Raw genomic sequence first — 11,910 nt, 5'->3', positions numbered from 1 at the left:
GAAAATATTTCAGCAAAGTCTGGCTGGATTGGACATATGATACATACCCCTGAGGCAGAACAACAATTTCTAAACACAGGGCTGTGTCGGGCATGACACAAACCCGTCATGGGCATGATGCAAAGACATTCCAGAATTCAGCTGGCTAAGTATTAATTTCCCGATTGCTGGCACTTTTTGCATTAAAATATTTATTTATTTATTTATTTATTTATTTATTTATTTATTTATTTATTTAACATTTTTCTATACCGAACTTCATGACAAGCTTCATATCAGGCCGGTTTACATCAAACTTAGGGGTAAACTTAACAAAACCATATAACAAGAAGGCCGAGGCGCAGATACAAATAACAGTGAGAATGAACTTGGGGGCTAGGGTAGCCAGGAAATAAAGGACAGAAAAAACTAGAGAATGAACACGCATGAATATACAATGGCTAGGTCGGGCATTTAGTCTGTAGAGCTAAATGAAAGAATTGTTGCAATGTTAGGCTTAAGGGAAGGCTTGGACGAAAAGCCAAGTCTTGAGTTTGCCCAGAGTTTGCCCAGTTTGCCGCCGGTAATACGGCAATGGGCAGATCCATCCCACTCCCTTTCTACACTGGCCCAATCGTGATTAGGTTGGCAGGTGGGGAGGGGAAGTGTTGGATAGACATTAGACCATGTTCATCTTTCTTTCCCCCCCCCCCACCCCACTTTTTTCCTGTTGCCTGATTGAAATGGTTGCCAGGGCTCCTGTGCATCCTTGTGGGAATTTCAAAAGTAGCAGGGGCTTCGACAATCCTGATTGCGTCCGGGAGTACTCCTATGCTCTTTATATTAGCTCGGCATTCCTCACTGATCTTGGTCTATTCTGTTCTATCGACTTCCTAATTTTCCTCTGTCTGCCTTTTGTTTTGCAGGTGTCTCAAGTAATGGTGAGATCCTGGGCAGGAGGAGGAGATTGAAAGATGAGGCAGCAAGATTCATTTTCAGAGCCAGTGCCAGCAGGAGAAGATGTGACCATTGGGGGAGAGGCTGAAATTGGAGGCCTCCAGCCAGCGAGAGATTCATCCAATGTCCTTCTTGGGAGTTCCAGGAGATCTGGAAGGGAGAAAACGTAGATAAGCGCTAGGTAGGAGCATGTGACCAGGTTCAAAAGGAGTGGTGCGGGTGGAGGAGGGCAAGGATGATGCTAATGGTCGGCGTGGGAAGAGGCAGATTTTTATTTTATTTATTTTTAATTTTTATATACCGAAGTTCTTGTAGGGACTACAAATCACTCCGGTTTACATACAACGAAGAACTGCTCAACAAAGAGCGGAGCTTTACATGGAACCGTATAACATATGGAACAGTATAACTGGTTGACAATTTAACATAGTGCTAAATAAAGTAATAATATTTTAACTGGTAATAAATAAAGAAATATAATATTTTATATAAGAAGTATAACTATTTAACGTAGCAATAAATATAAATATAAGCAGTGCCTAATATATATATGAAATAAAGTGAATTTTTGAGCTCAAAGATAATTGTCCAGTTGCAGATTCTTAAAAATAGTACTTGATACAGCGTCCATGGTTAAGGGATACCTGGTAATTAGGAAGTCTGTCAGTCACAGTAAGTTTGTCAGTAATTAGGAAGTCTGTCAGTCACAGTAAGATTAAGCGTCTGGGAAAGCTTGTTGGAAGAGAAAAGTCTTCAGTCTTTTTTTGAATTCTTGATGACTGGGTTCTAGTCTAAGATCTGGGGGAAGCGTGTTCCACTGATGTGGGCCTGTTGAAGATAGCGCTCGTTTGCTCAATGATGATTTTATTTGTGGAGCATGCAGTGTTCCTCTGTATGCGCTTCTGATTGGTCTGGAGGAAGTGTGCGGTTGGAGTTGAGAGCTTAATGTGATGGGGGCTAATTTGTTTGTCGCTTTGTGGATGATAGTGAGTACCTTATAGAGTATCCTTTGTTTAATGGGGAGCCAATGTAAGTTCCGAAGGATTGGGGTGATATGATCTTTTTTGTTAGTGCTAGTTAGAATTCTAGCCGCTGAATTCTGAACCATCTGTAATGGTTTGATAGTGTTGGCGGGAATACCTAGTAGCAGGGAGTTGCAGTAGTCGAGCTTGGAAAGAATGATGCATTGTAGTACTAGCCTGAAGTCGGAGAAGGAGGGGTTTAAGTTTTTTGAGGACTTGCAGTTTGTAAAAGCAGTCCTTTGTGGTATTGTTTACGAACTTTTTTAGGTTTAGATGATTATCTAGCCATGCTCCAAGGTCTCTGACTTCAGATGAGAACGAGTTGTTTGTGTTTGGTAGAGAAAGGCTGGAAGAGATTGTGCGTGGATCTTGGGAGACAATGAGCATTTCGGTTTTATTAGCATTCAATACTAAGTTGAGGCTTGAGAGTAGGTTTTTGATGGGCTGTAGGCATTCGTTCCAGTACGTGATGGTTTTTTGAAGGGATTCTGTGATCGGAAGGAGGATTTGTATGTCGTCTGCATAGAGGTAATGGGTAAGCTTAAGGTTTGAGAGTAGATGGCAGAGAGGGAGGAGGTAGATATTGAAGAGGGTGGGTGAAAGTGATGATCCTTGTGGGACTCCTTGCTCTGTCAGGATTGGATGCGATTCTTTGTTGTTTATCCTTACTTTGTAGAATCTGTTGCTTAAGAAGGAATGGAACCATCTAAGGGCTGTGCCTTTGATACCTATGTTGGCTAGTTGGTCTATTAGAGTAGAGTGCTTTACCGTATCAAATGCAGCGGAAAGATCCAGAAGAATGAGCAGGTAAGATTGTTTATTCTCCAGATTAACGAGGATTGTGTCAGTGAGAGATAGTAAGAGTGATTCGGTGTTCAGGCGTTTTCGGAATCCATATTGAGCTGGGGATAGAATGTTATGATCTTCCAAATAATCTGACAGTTGCTTGTTGACAATTTTTTCCATCAGTTTGGCGATAAGTGGTAAGTTTCCGATGGGTCTAAAATTAGCTGGGTCTGATGGGCAAGCGTTTGGTTTCTTTAGTAATGGTTTCAGTATTGCCAATTTTAACTGGTTAGGAACTAAACCTTGAGAAAGGGATGTGTTGATAATTTCTGCAATTGGTTTTGAGCTTTAATATGCCCGATTAAACAGATGTTTAATCGGGCATATTGACCAGGTCGGCAGTAGGGATATCTTTGGTTTGAGAGCCTTCTCCTTCTAGTGAGTCTTCCTCTTGGGCGAGTGTGTCAGAGTCAGGCTCATGTATGAGACAGGCAGGTAGTGAAGACCCAGGGAGGCAAAGTAGGACCGTGGTGTATAGCTCCTAAGAGATAGCGGCAGCAGATGGTATTGGTAGGAATGTGCCCAGAAGCGGCAAGGGCCCGGGCCAGGGTTCCAAAGGAAAGGGTCGGGCTAGAGCTGCTTGTAAGGGAAAAATGGGTTTGAATGTGAGAGCTGCAGTGGAGAGTGTTTTGGGCAATAGGAGGCAGGATGTGAGAGTCTATCCAGGGGCTACGGGTACGGCTTCACAGGAGGGATTCCTCTTCATGTTCATTGGACAACGGCCTCTGGGATTATGGGTGCACCAAGGATTTAGTATCCCAAAGCTGATATGGATGAAGCATGGTGGAGGTGTGGGTTTTTGGCAGGGGATGGAGGGGTACTATAATGAGTGTTGGAGGCTGGTAGGGGGATGCATGAGTTTCCCAGCTGTGGATGGGTGTGATTGGACCATTGTGGGGTCAATAGATAGGGATGTGCAGAAGAAAAAAAAATTGTTTTGGTTCGTTTATTCATTTCATTGGGACCTAAATTCATTTCATTAGTTTCAATACAAAAAAAAAATATTTGTTTATTCATTGCATTAGTTTATTCGTTTGCCATTAAAAGCTATGAGGGAAGCATTGCAGTTTATTCTGGGCTTCAGAATAGTGATTCTAATGAAACTTGTAAGAAGGGGGAATAATAGGGGGCTAATGTTTATGCATCAAAAGTGGCAAAAATACTAGCCTAAGGCTCCACAAAGGAGCAAAGGGATACTAAGCTTCCAGCATTAGCAGGAGTTCTCCAAAGCACCATGAGAGGAGCAAAGAAACAGCAGAAGAAGGAAAACACCCCGAGTAACATGAATCCTTGATGGCATCATGAGAGGCAAAGTGACACTGGCACCCGAAGGCACCATAAAGGGGGAAGGAAACAGAAAATGTGGCAGGAAAAATCCCAAGGGACAAATAAAAGCACCAAGAACCAGAAAGAGTGGTATGAAAATATCAAAAGCATAGGAGAGGTGCACAGCAGCACCCCAGATTGGCAAGAAGACCTCAAGGTGTAAGAGCTGGAGTATGCCAGGAAGATACAGTGGCAGGAAGAATTGAAGGTGGAAAAATCTGTGCATGGCAGCAAAGCCAAACAGCACAAGGATCCAAAGGTGTAGGATTATGGGCATAGCATTAAGGCAGAGTGGCATGGGAGATACCAGTCATTCCATTCAAGCATACAGACAACAGGAGAGGGGGATGCCTCTCCCTTTCAAGGTATGGCTGCACCTGGCTGATCCACCAGTCCAGTGGCATATGTTTGTGTCATGGAGTAAGCCACGCACATCATAGGTACCCAGGTGCACAGTACAGTGGAACTGCAAATTGGCCATGAAATTAGTTATAGTTCATAGAGTGGTCCAGCACGTGTGCAGAACAATGGATAGTGATGAAAAGAAGGTGAGTACCATAGATAAAGACAAGAATGATATTAAAACCTGAGGAGTATCTCAGTAACTTATCGATTCGCGTTATGGCATTTTCGCATGTGAAAAACACCTTAACTCATGCGATAAGCACTTTGCGAAGCCATAACGCACGATCTCGCACAGTTTTAACACCAAAAATAACTATAGCTTTTTCAGTTGCATTAAGCTGTGCGATATCATGTGTTTTGCCCATAACACAATGTGTGAATGTTTTGCAAATTCCATTTTGGGCATTTTTAGGCTGGGAAAGGACTTGAAATGTGGGAGAGGAGATAAAAGAGAGAGAGCCTCTGGGTGGGGGGGGTTTACCATAGTAAGCAGCTATTTATGCTACTATAGTAACTCTAGGTGAGGTTTAGGTTGTAGTGTAGGGGTTAGGGGCCACTTTTACATGCAGTGAGTTGTACGAACAGAACAGTGCTCTCTTGTGAAGACTTGATGTCCTTTGGAGTGAGGAAACTCACACAACGATGAGATTTGTACAATGTTCTCTCCACTCTAGCTTTATGGACGCTCTACCTGGGTAACATCAAGCTAGGTTGAAACAATTATTAGAAAATTAAACTTGGCCATACATCCTTTAGACTCAATCCTCCCCATAACTTTAAAACTGCCCATTCAATCCATTTCTTCCCCTGTTACAAAGATTATTAATTTATCATTAACTAAAGGCAAGATGCCTCTCCCTCTAAAATGTGCAGTGGTTAAGCCAATTTTAAACAAGAAAAATTCTGATACTAATATTTTTGATAATTGTAAACCTATATCTAACCTTCCTTTCATAGCTAAGATTTTAGAAAAGGTTGCAAAGGCTCAACTTGCATAACATATTGATACACACAATATTTTTTTTCCCTCCCAATTCAGGTTTAGAAAAAAACTTTAATACGGAAACACTAATTCTTGCTCTCTCTCTGACACTGTATTAAGAGATTTCTATAATGGTCAATCATATCTATTGGTCCTACTCAACCTATCGGCTGCTTTTGTTATGATAAATCACCAAATCTTAATTTGTAGGTTATCTGAAATTGGTCTTAGTCCACTGGTAATGAAAACCAACACCGTTAAACTTGGCGTCGGTTTTTGTGATGGGACCTATCGTCAATTTTTTTTCTTTTATTTGTATTCTTTTTTTTGCTGCGCATATCTATTAACGCCTGCTCCTGGCAGGCGTTAATAGATGACAAATATGCATTGAAGGCGCACATTTTTCTTTTTGCATCGGGAGTGAATGCCTAATAGCCTCATGCACATGCATTTGCATGTGAAGAGCGCTATTGCATTCACTCCACATTAAGACGTGTTGAATATTTATTTATTTATTTAAAAATTCTTCTATACCATCGTTTGGTTAGATAACCATCACAATGGTTTACAGTAAGGCAAGATAAAAAAAATGGGTGGTATAGGTTACAATTTAATGATGTGCCATCATCGTACGGTAACAATTTAACAAACTAGTCCCCTTATTGCATTAGGGGATTGATTAGCACCTATTCTACCTGTGTCCAACTGCACGTTAACTGTGTGCTCAGCTCAGTGCACCATATTGCATCGGCCCCTAACTAATATGACTGGCCTTTTCTAATGCTCCTGATAAGTGAGGAATAAATTGATTGATTGGGCAAAGTTTGTTGAATGACAAATGAGGCATGTCATCAATTGTATTTGTATGTCTTTTTTATTTCTTTAATTTTATTATGTAATGTACCTGTTTTCATTAGATATTTATTGTACTCAACTTTATTATGACATTTAGCTGTTTTGATATTTATTGTACTTTTTATGTTTGATTTTATTTGACCTTTATGTAAACCATTGTGATAGAATATAGAACAATGGTATATAAAAGTTTTAAATAAATACATGCATCAATGGCAGTGTTTGGGGAAAGGCAGGCAGAGAATCTCAGAGGGGTCAGGACCCTATGGTGGTGATTGATTGGGGAAAAGCAAGCAGATGATCTCAGTGAAGCCAAGGCCCTGCTATAGTGTTTGTGGAAAGGCTGCTGCTAAATGTGCTGCCAGATCCTTGTGCTGTTGGTGTTGGGGAATAGCAGTCAAAGGCTGCTGCTGGATGGGCCGTCAGACCCCAGTGTTTTAGTTGGGGATATTACAGGAGGAAGCAAGATTGGTCAGACCCCATTATTATTGTTGGGGATATGACAGGAGATAGCAGGTTGAATCAGGTCCCAATAGTGGTACACAGGGCAAAGCAGACAGATGGTGTCAGTGCACAATGGCCCCAGTGGTGGTATATTGGGCAAGGCAGGAAGATGTCAGTGCATGATGGCCCCAGTGGTGGTGTAGAGGTGTGATGAATTAGTAGTACAATCAAATAACTGCTTGTCTCCATTAAAATTATGATAGATAAGTGGTTAAAAAAAAAAAATCACACTTGCAAATAATCCTCCTAATCTGTATTTCAATATAGCATTGAAACAAAAACCAAAAGTAAAATTATATTGAAAATACTCTGATGCATTACAGAATAACCTTCATAATAGGCATCATCTGTATATATTTTTACATTCAGTACTCAGCCATGTGTCCATAAATTGCATATTTTTTAAAATTTTCATTTGTAGATAAAACAAGGGTTGCGATACTGAATGCACTTATCTTATTAATGGCTTGAACAGTGCCAAATATCCACCATAGGTTGCTATGTGAATCTATGGCAGTGTTCAAGGTCTAGTAAGCAGGATGTGGTCGGTGGCAGATGGTGTTCAAGGAGGTCCAGTAATAAGGATGGTCAGTGGCAGGCAGCATTCAAGGTCCAATGCTAAGGTCAACACTGGGTATCCATACGATGGGAAGGATGGACAGATAGGAAAGGCAGGAAGGTGAGGAGTAAAACAGGCAGGCAGATGAGGAGACAAGGAACATTGAAGAAGGACTGACCATGAGAACTGAATACACACAGACACTGGATGCTGATGAAGACAAGGACCTGGAACTGAAGATAAAGACGAGGAGCTGGAACACACAGAGATAGGGATGCTGTAGGTGCTGAGGCACCAGAAGGCGGCAATGTCATCAGATGACACCTGCTGGGTTTTCCTGCCTCTGGCCCTTTAAGTGGGGAAGTCAGCATGCACTTGCCCTATGAGAAGCGAGGCCCAGTGGCGTCAGTGGTGTCCTGCCGCAATGATCTTCAGCAACGTCCCACCGCGCTTAAAAGAGAGGCAGGCTGGCAGCATCCAGAAACGAGAGGGAAGGATCGGCCTGAGGGGTAAGTGTGCTAGTGCGCATGGGGTTCTGTGGACCTCCAAATGCAACAGATAGCTTAAGCCTCACTCGTATTTGCACTACTAAATGTTTCAGATATTTGCACTTGTTATCCAGCCAGTTTAAATTGCAGTAAACTTTGGGGCTGTTAAAGCTGCGAAGAATTAATCCAAAAGAGCTGTACATGATGGGGGTGAAAGACTGATGTGCACAGACCAAGAGAGATCTTGGGGTAATAGTGTCTGACAATCTGAAGATGGTGAAGTAATGTGACAAGGCAATAGCTATAGCTAGAAGAATGCTAGATGGATAATCATCTGGGGTGCAGTGGCTAACCCGAAAGGTAGTGCCCGGAACTTGTAGTGACGGTCCAGGATCGAGAAGCGTAGAAAACGCTGATGCTCTTGATGGATCAGAATGCGTAGGTAGGCTTCCGACAGATCCAGGGAGGTAAGGAACTCTCCCGGTTGTATCGCTCTTATTACCGAGCATAAGGTTTCCATGCGGAAGCAGAGAATCTTCAGGTAACGGTTGACCGCCTTGAGGTCCAGGATAGGTCTGAACGTTCCTTCCTTCTTGGGAACGATAAAATAGATGGAATAATGGCCAGTATTTATTTGTTGTGGAGGCACCGGTGTTAAAGCCTTTAAGGCTAGTAACCTGGTCAGTGTAGCTTCCACTGCCATTCTCTTGGAAGGGTCGTGGCAGGGAGATTCCACAAACTTGTCCTCAGGAAGATGGTAGAAATCCAGGTAATATCCCTCTCGAATGATGGAGAGAGCCCACTTGTCCGAAGTTTTCGACCCATCTTTGGAAGAATAGGGCCAGTCTGCCCCCTATGGCTTCTTCCTTTGGATGGGTCAGCTGATCTTCATTGTAGGGTGCGGCTGGGGCCTGGGCCGGAGCTGGCTCCCCTTTTATTGTGCTTGTTCCGAAAGGACTGGCTCCGGCCTGCTTGATATGAGCTTCTATATGGGTTGAAGCACTGTGATCCTCTGCCCCTGGAGGTCCGGGGGAAGGATCGCTGGTTTCTCTTATTCCTGTCCTCCGGTAGCTGCGGCAGTGGGGACTCGCCCCACTTGTTGGCTAGTTTCTCTAGTTCGCTTCCAAACAGGAGTGCTCCCTTGAAAGGCATCCTTGTGAGTCTTGTTTTGGAGGATGTCAGCTGACCAGTTTTGGAGCCAGATTAGTCTTCTGGCTGCCACGGCGGATGAGAATCCTCTAGCTGCCGTGTGTACCAGATCCGAAGTGGCATCCATGAGGAATGATACAGCTGGTTCCAGGGCTTCCCCAGAAATGTTGTCTGAGCTAAGCAGACGCGTGACACTATGGCACAGCAGGCCGCGATCTGTAAAGACATAGCGGAGACATCAAAGGACTGTTTGAGGATAGATTCCAGACGTCTGTCTTGAGCATCCTTGAGCGCTGCTCCTCCCTCCACTGAGATAGTAGTGCGCTTCGAGACCGCGCAGACCATGGCATCCACTTTTGGACATGCCAGGAGATCTTTGGTGGCGGGGTCCAGAGGGTACATGGCTGCTGGAGCCCGGCCCCCTTTGCACGTGGTTTCTGGGGCCTCCCATTCCAGGTCAATTAGTTGCTGGACGGCTTGTAAAAGTGGGAAATGGCGGGATGTCTGATGAAGTCTCTCCAAAAGTGTGTTCGGCTTAGGTTCCCCCGAGGCACCTGTGCCCGGGATGGCAAACTCTTTTAAGCTGTGCGTGACCAGGTCTGGAAGTTCATCCTTGGTGAAGAAGCGTCTCATGGTTCGATGGGGTTCTGTCCCCGGGGGGAGTTCCCCTTCCTCCAGGGGTACTGACTCCTCATCTGAGATGTCTGTGTCCCCGAAGGTGGGGCTTCTGGGTGGTGGGATCACTTCCTTGGGCATAGAGGGTCCTGGCATGTTGAGGTCCTCTGGTGGTGTCTGTGACCGCATTGTAGGAGGCCCCGCTTGCATGTGGACAAAGGTATGCAGACCTTTGAAGAATTCCACCTAGGAGATAGAAGCCGGACCGAGGCTCACCTCCGAGGGATAGTGGAAATCACCTCGGGAATCTCGACTGGGGGAGGGACCCAATGGGTGTCACCGCAGGAGAGCGGGGCTCATCTGTAGAGGTAAGATTTCTTCTTAATTTGGATTTCATTGGTAAAATTTACTCTTAACGCTATACTAGCATGCATAGAGTCCCTAACTGCTATGGAGATGGAAAATACTGAAGAGCTGCACTTCCTGCAGGGGTATATGTACTAGGGCTGACGTCAGATTGAAATCTGATCTGTCTCCAACTGCTATCAGTACACTATATCCATTGGTCCTGAGTCCATCTGCTACACGCTAGGAAATCTGTATTTGGTGAGGGTCCGTGTTCTGCTTGTGACCCAGGTAAGGGTATTCTGCAAGCTTGTAGATTTGGTGTGGGATCTACAGCAGCTTGGCTTGTTCTGTTTTTCCTAATAGGTGTATTGATGTTTAGGGCCTGGTAAATACTTATAGTGTTGCCTTTATATAGGTAGAGTTGTTACTATTTGAGTGTGTTCCATAATAAAGATGAAACTTGTGTGTGGATTAGTTTGTGCGCATTATTGCAGATCCTGGGACTATGGTAGGTGCTATATTTCTGTTCCATTTCTCCAGTGTTGCACTACATGCTTTTTTGGGTTTCCCTTCCAATTTGTTTCTATACTTGGTGAAGGCTGCTTCTGTGAATGTGACCAAGGTGAAGTATTTTACTAGCATGTAGGCATTTGTATCACTCTTATGTTTCCTCATTAGGACATGCATGGGTGGTAAATTGCTGTCTTTTCATAAAAAGGACCATTGTGCCTGGTAGTAGGGATAGTTGATGTTGCTGTTACTGAGATGACCATAGAAATACCTTTTTTTCTATGGTGAATTGTATAGGAGATGCCTTAGTTTTGCTCTGCACCCACTGTTGGGGGGAGGGGGCAGGTTCCTCTGGCTGCAGAGTGTATGTTTACATTTTGCCTTGTGACAGTCATTCAGTATGTCATGCATGTGAGAACCACCTGGCAGGTGTGTCCCAACCCAAAAAAAAAAGTTTGAGAACCACTGTCTTAATCCACTATCATGTTCTAGTTCTGCATTCCTTAGTGCCTGCAACACTGTTGCATTCAGTAAGTGGTTATTTGCATCAACATGTGTCCATGGCAACATTATACAAACATGATTAACGTATTTAGGGCCTAATTTACTTAATTTTCTTCATAGACTGGGTAAAGAATATTGTTAACAGGGGGGGGGGGGGGGGGGGGAACGACACTTATCTTTGTATAGCAGAGGTCACTAACTCCAGTCTTTGAAAGCCACAAACAGGCCAGGTTTTCGGGACATCCACAATGAACATGCATGAGGATAGATTTATATATAATGGAGGTCGTCCATGCGTATTCATTGTGGATATCCTAAAAACTTCAAGGACTGAACTGGCCACCCCCTGTTCTATGGCAAGAATTATTTGCCATCTTGCTAACTCTACACAGCAGTGAAAAGAATCAGGTATCCAATGTTACTCTGGTTGGAGAGCCTCTCTCAGCCCTACAATCCTCCACCCATATCAAGGGAGGTAAACGTCCTCGGCATGTAATGGGTTAAGGATAATTATCTGCAACTTCTCTCTCTAGCAGGGTCTAGATATGAACTCAAACATACATTAACACTGAAACATGTACAATTCCACAGTGTTTATTATACAAATCAATGATTTTGTAAATCATACAATTCTTTGTGCTAGGACTTTAGAAATTAACAAACAGCAACAATTTAGGATTTACAGAAGCATAAAATCTAATTTTCAACAAAGCTTCTTGACAATTTTTTTTTTTAATTAATACTAATGTTTTTGCCCTCACCAATTTCACATCATTTAATTGAGGTTTCTGAAATTTGGAACCAACAAGAACTGAAGACAATTTGGGGGGGGGAGACGGACACTTCTGTGAATTAGTCACA

This window comes from Rhinatrema bivittatum, chromosome 7, assembly GCF_901001135.1.
Source record: "Rhinatrema bivittatum chromosome 7, aRhiBiv1.1, whole genome shotgun sequence".
In the NCBI taxonomy this organism is placed as follows: Eukaryota; Metazoa; Chordata; class Amphibia; order Gymnophiona; family Rhinatrematidae; genus Rhinatrema; species Rhinatrema bivittatum.
Note: the sequence above shows the minus strand (reverse complement) of the source record.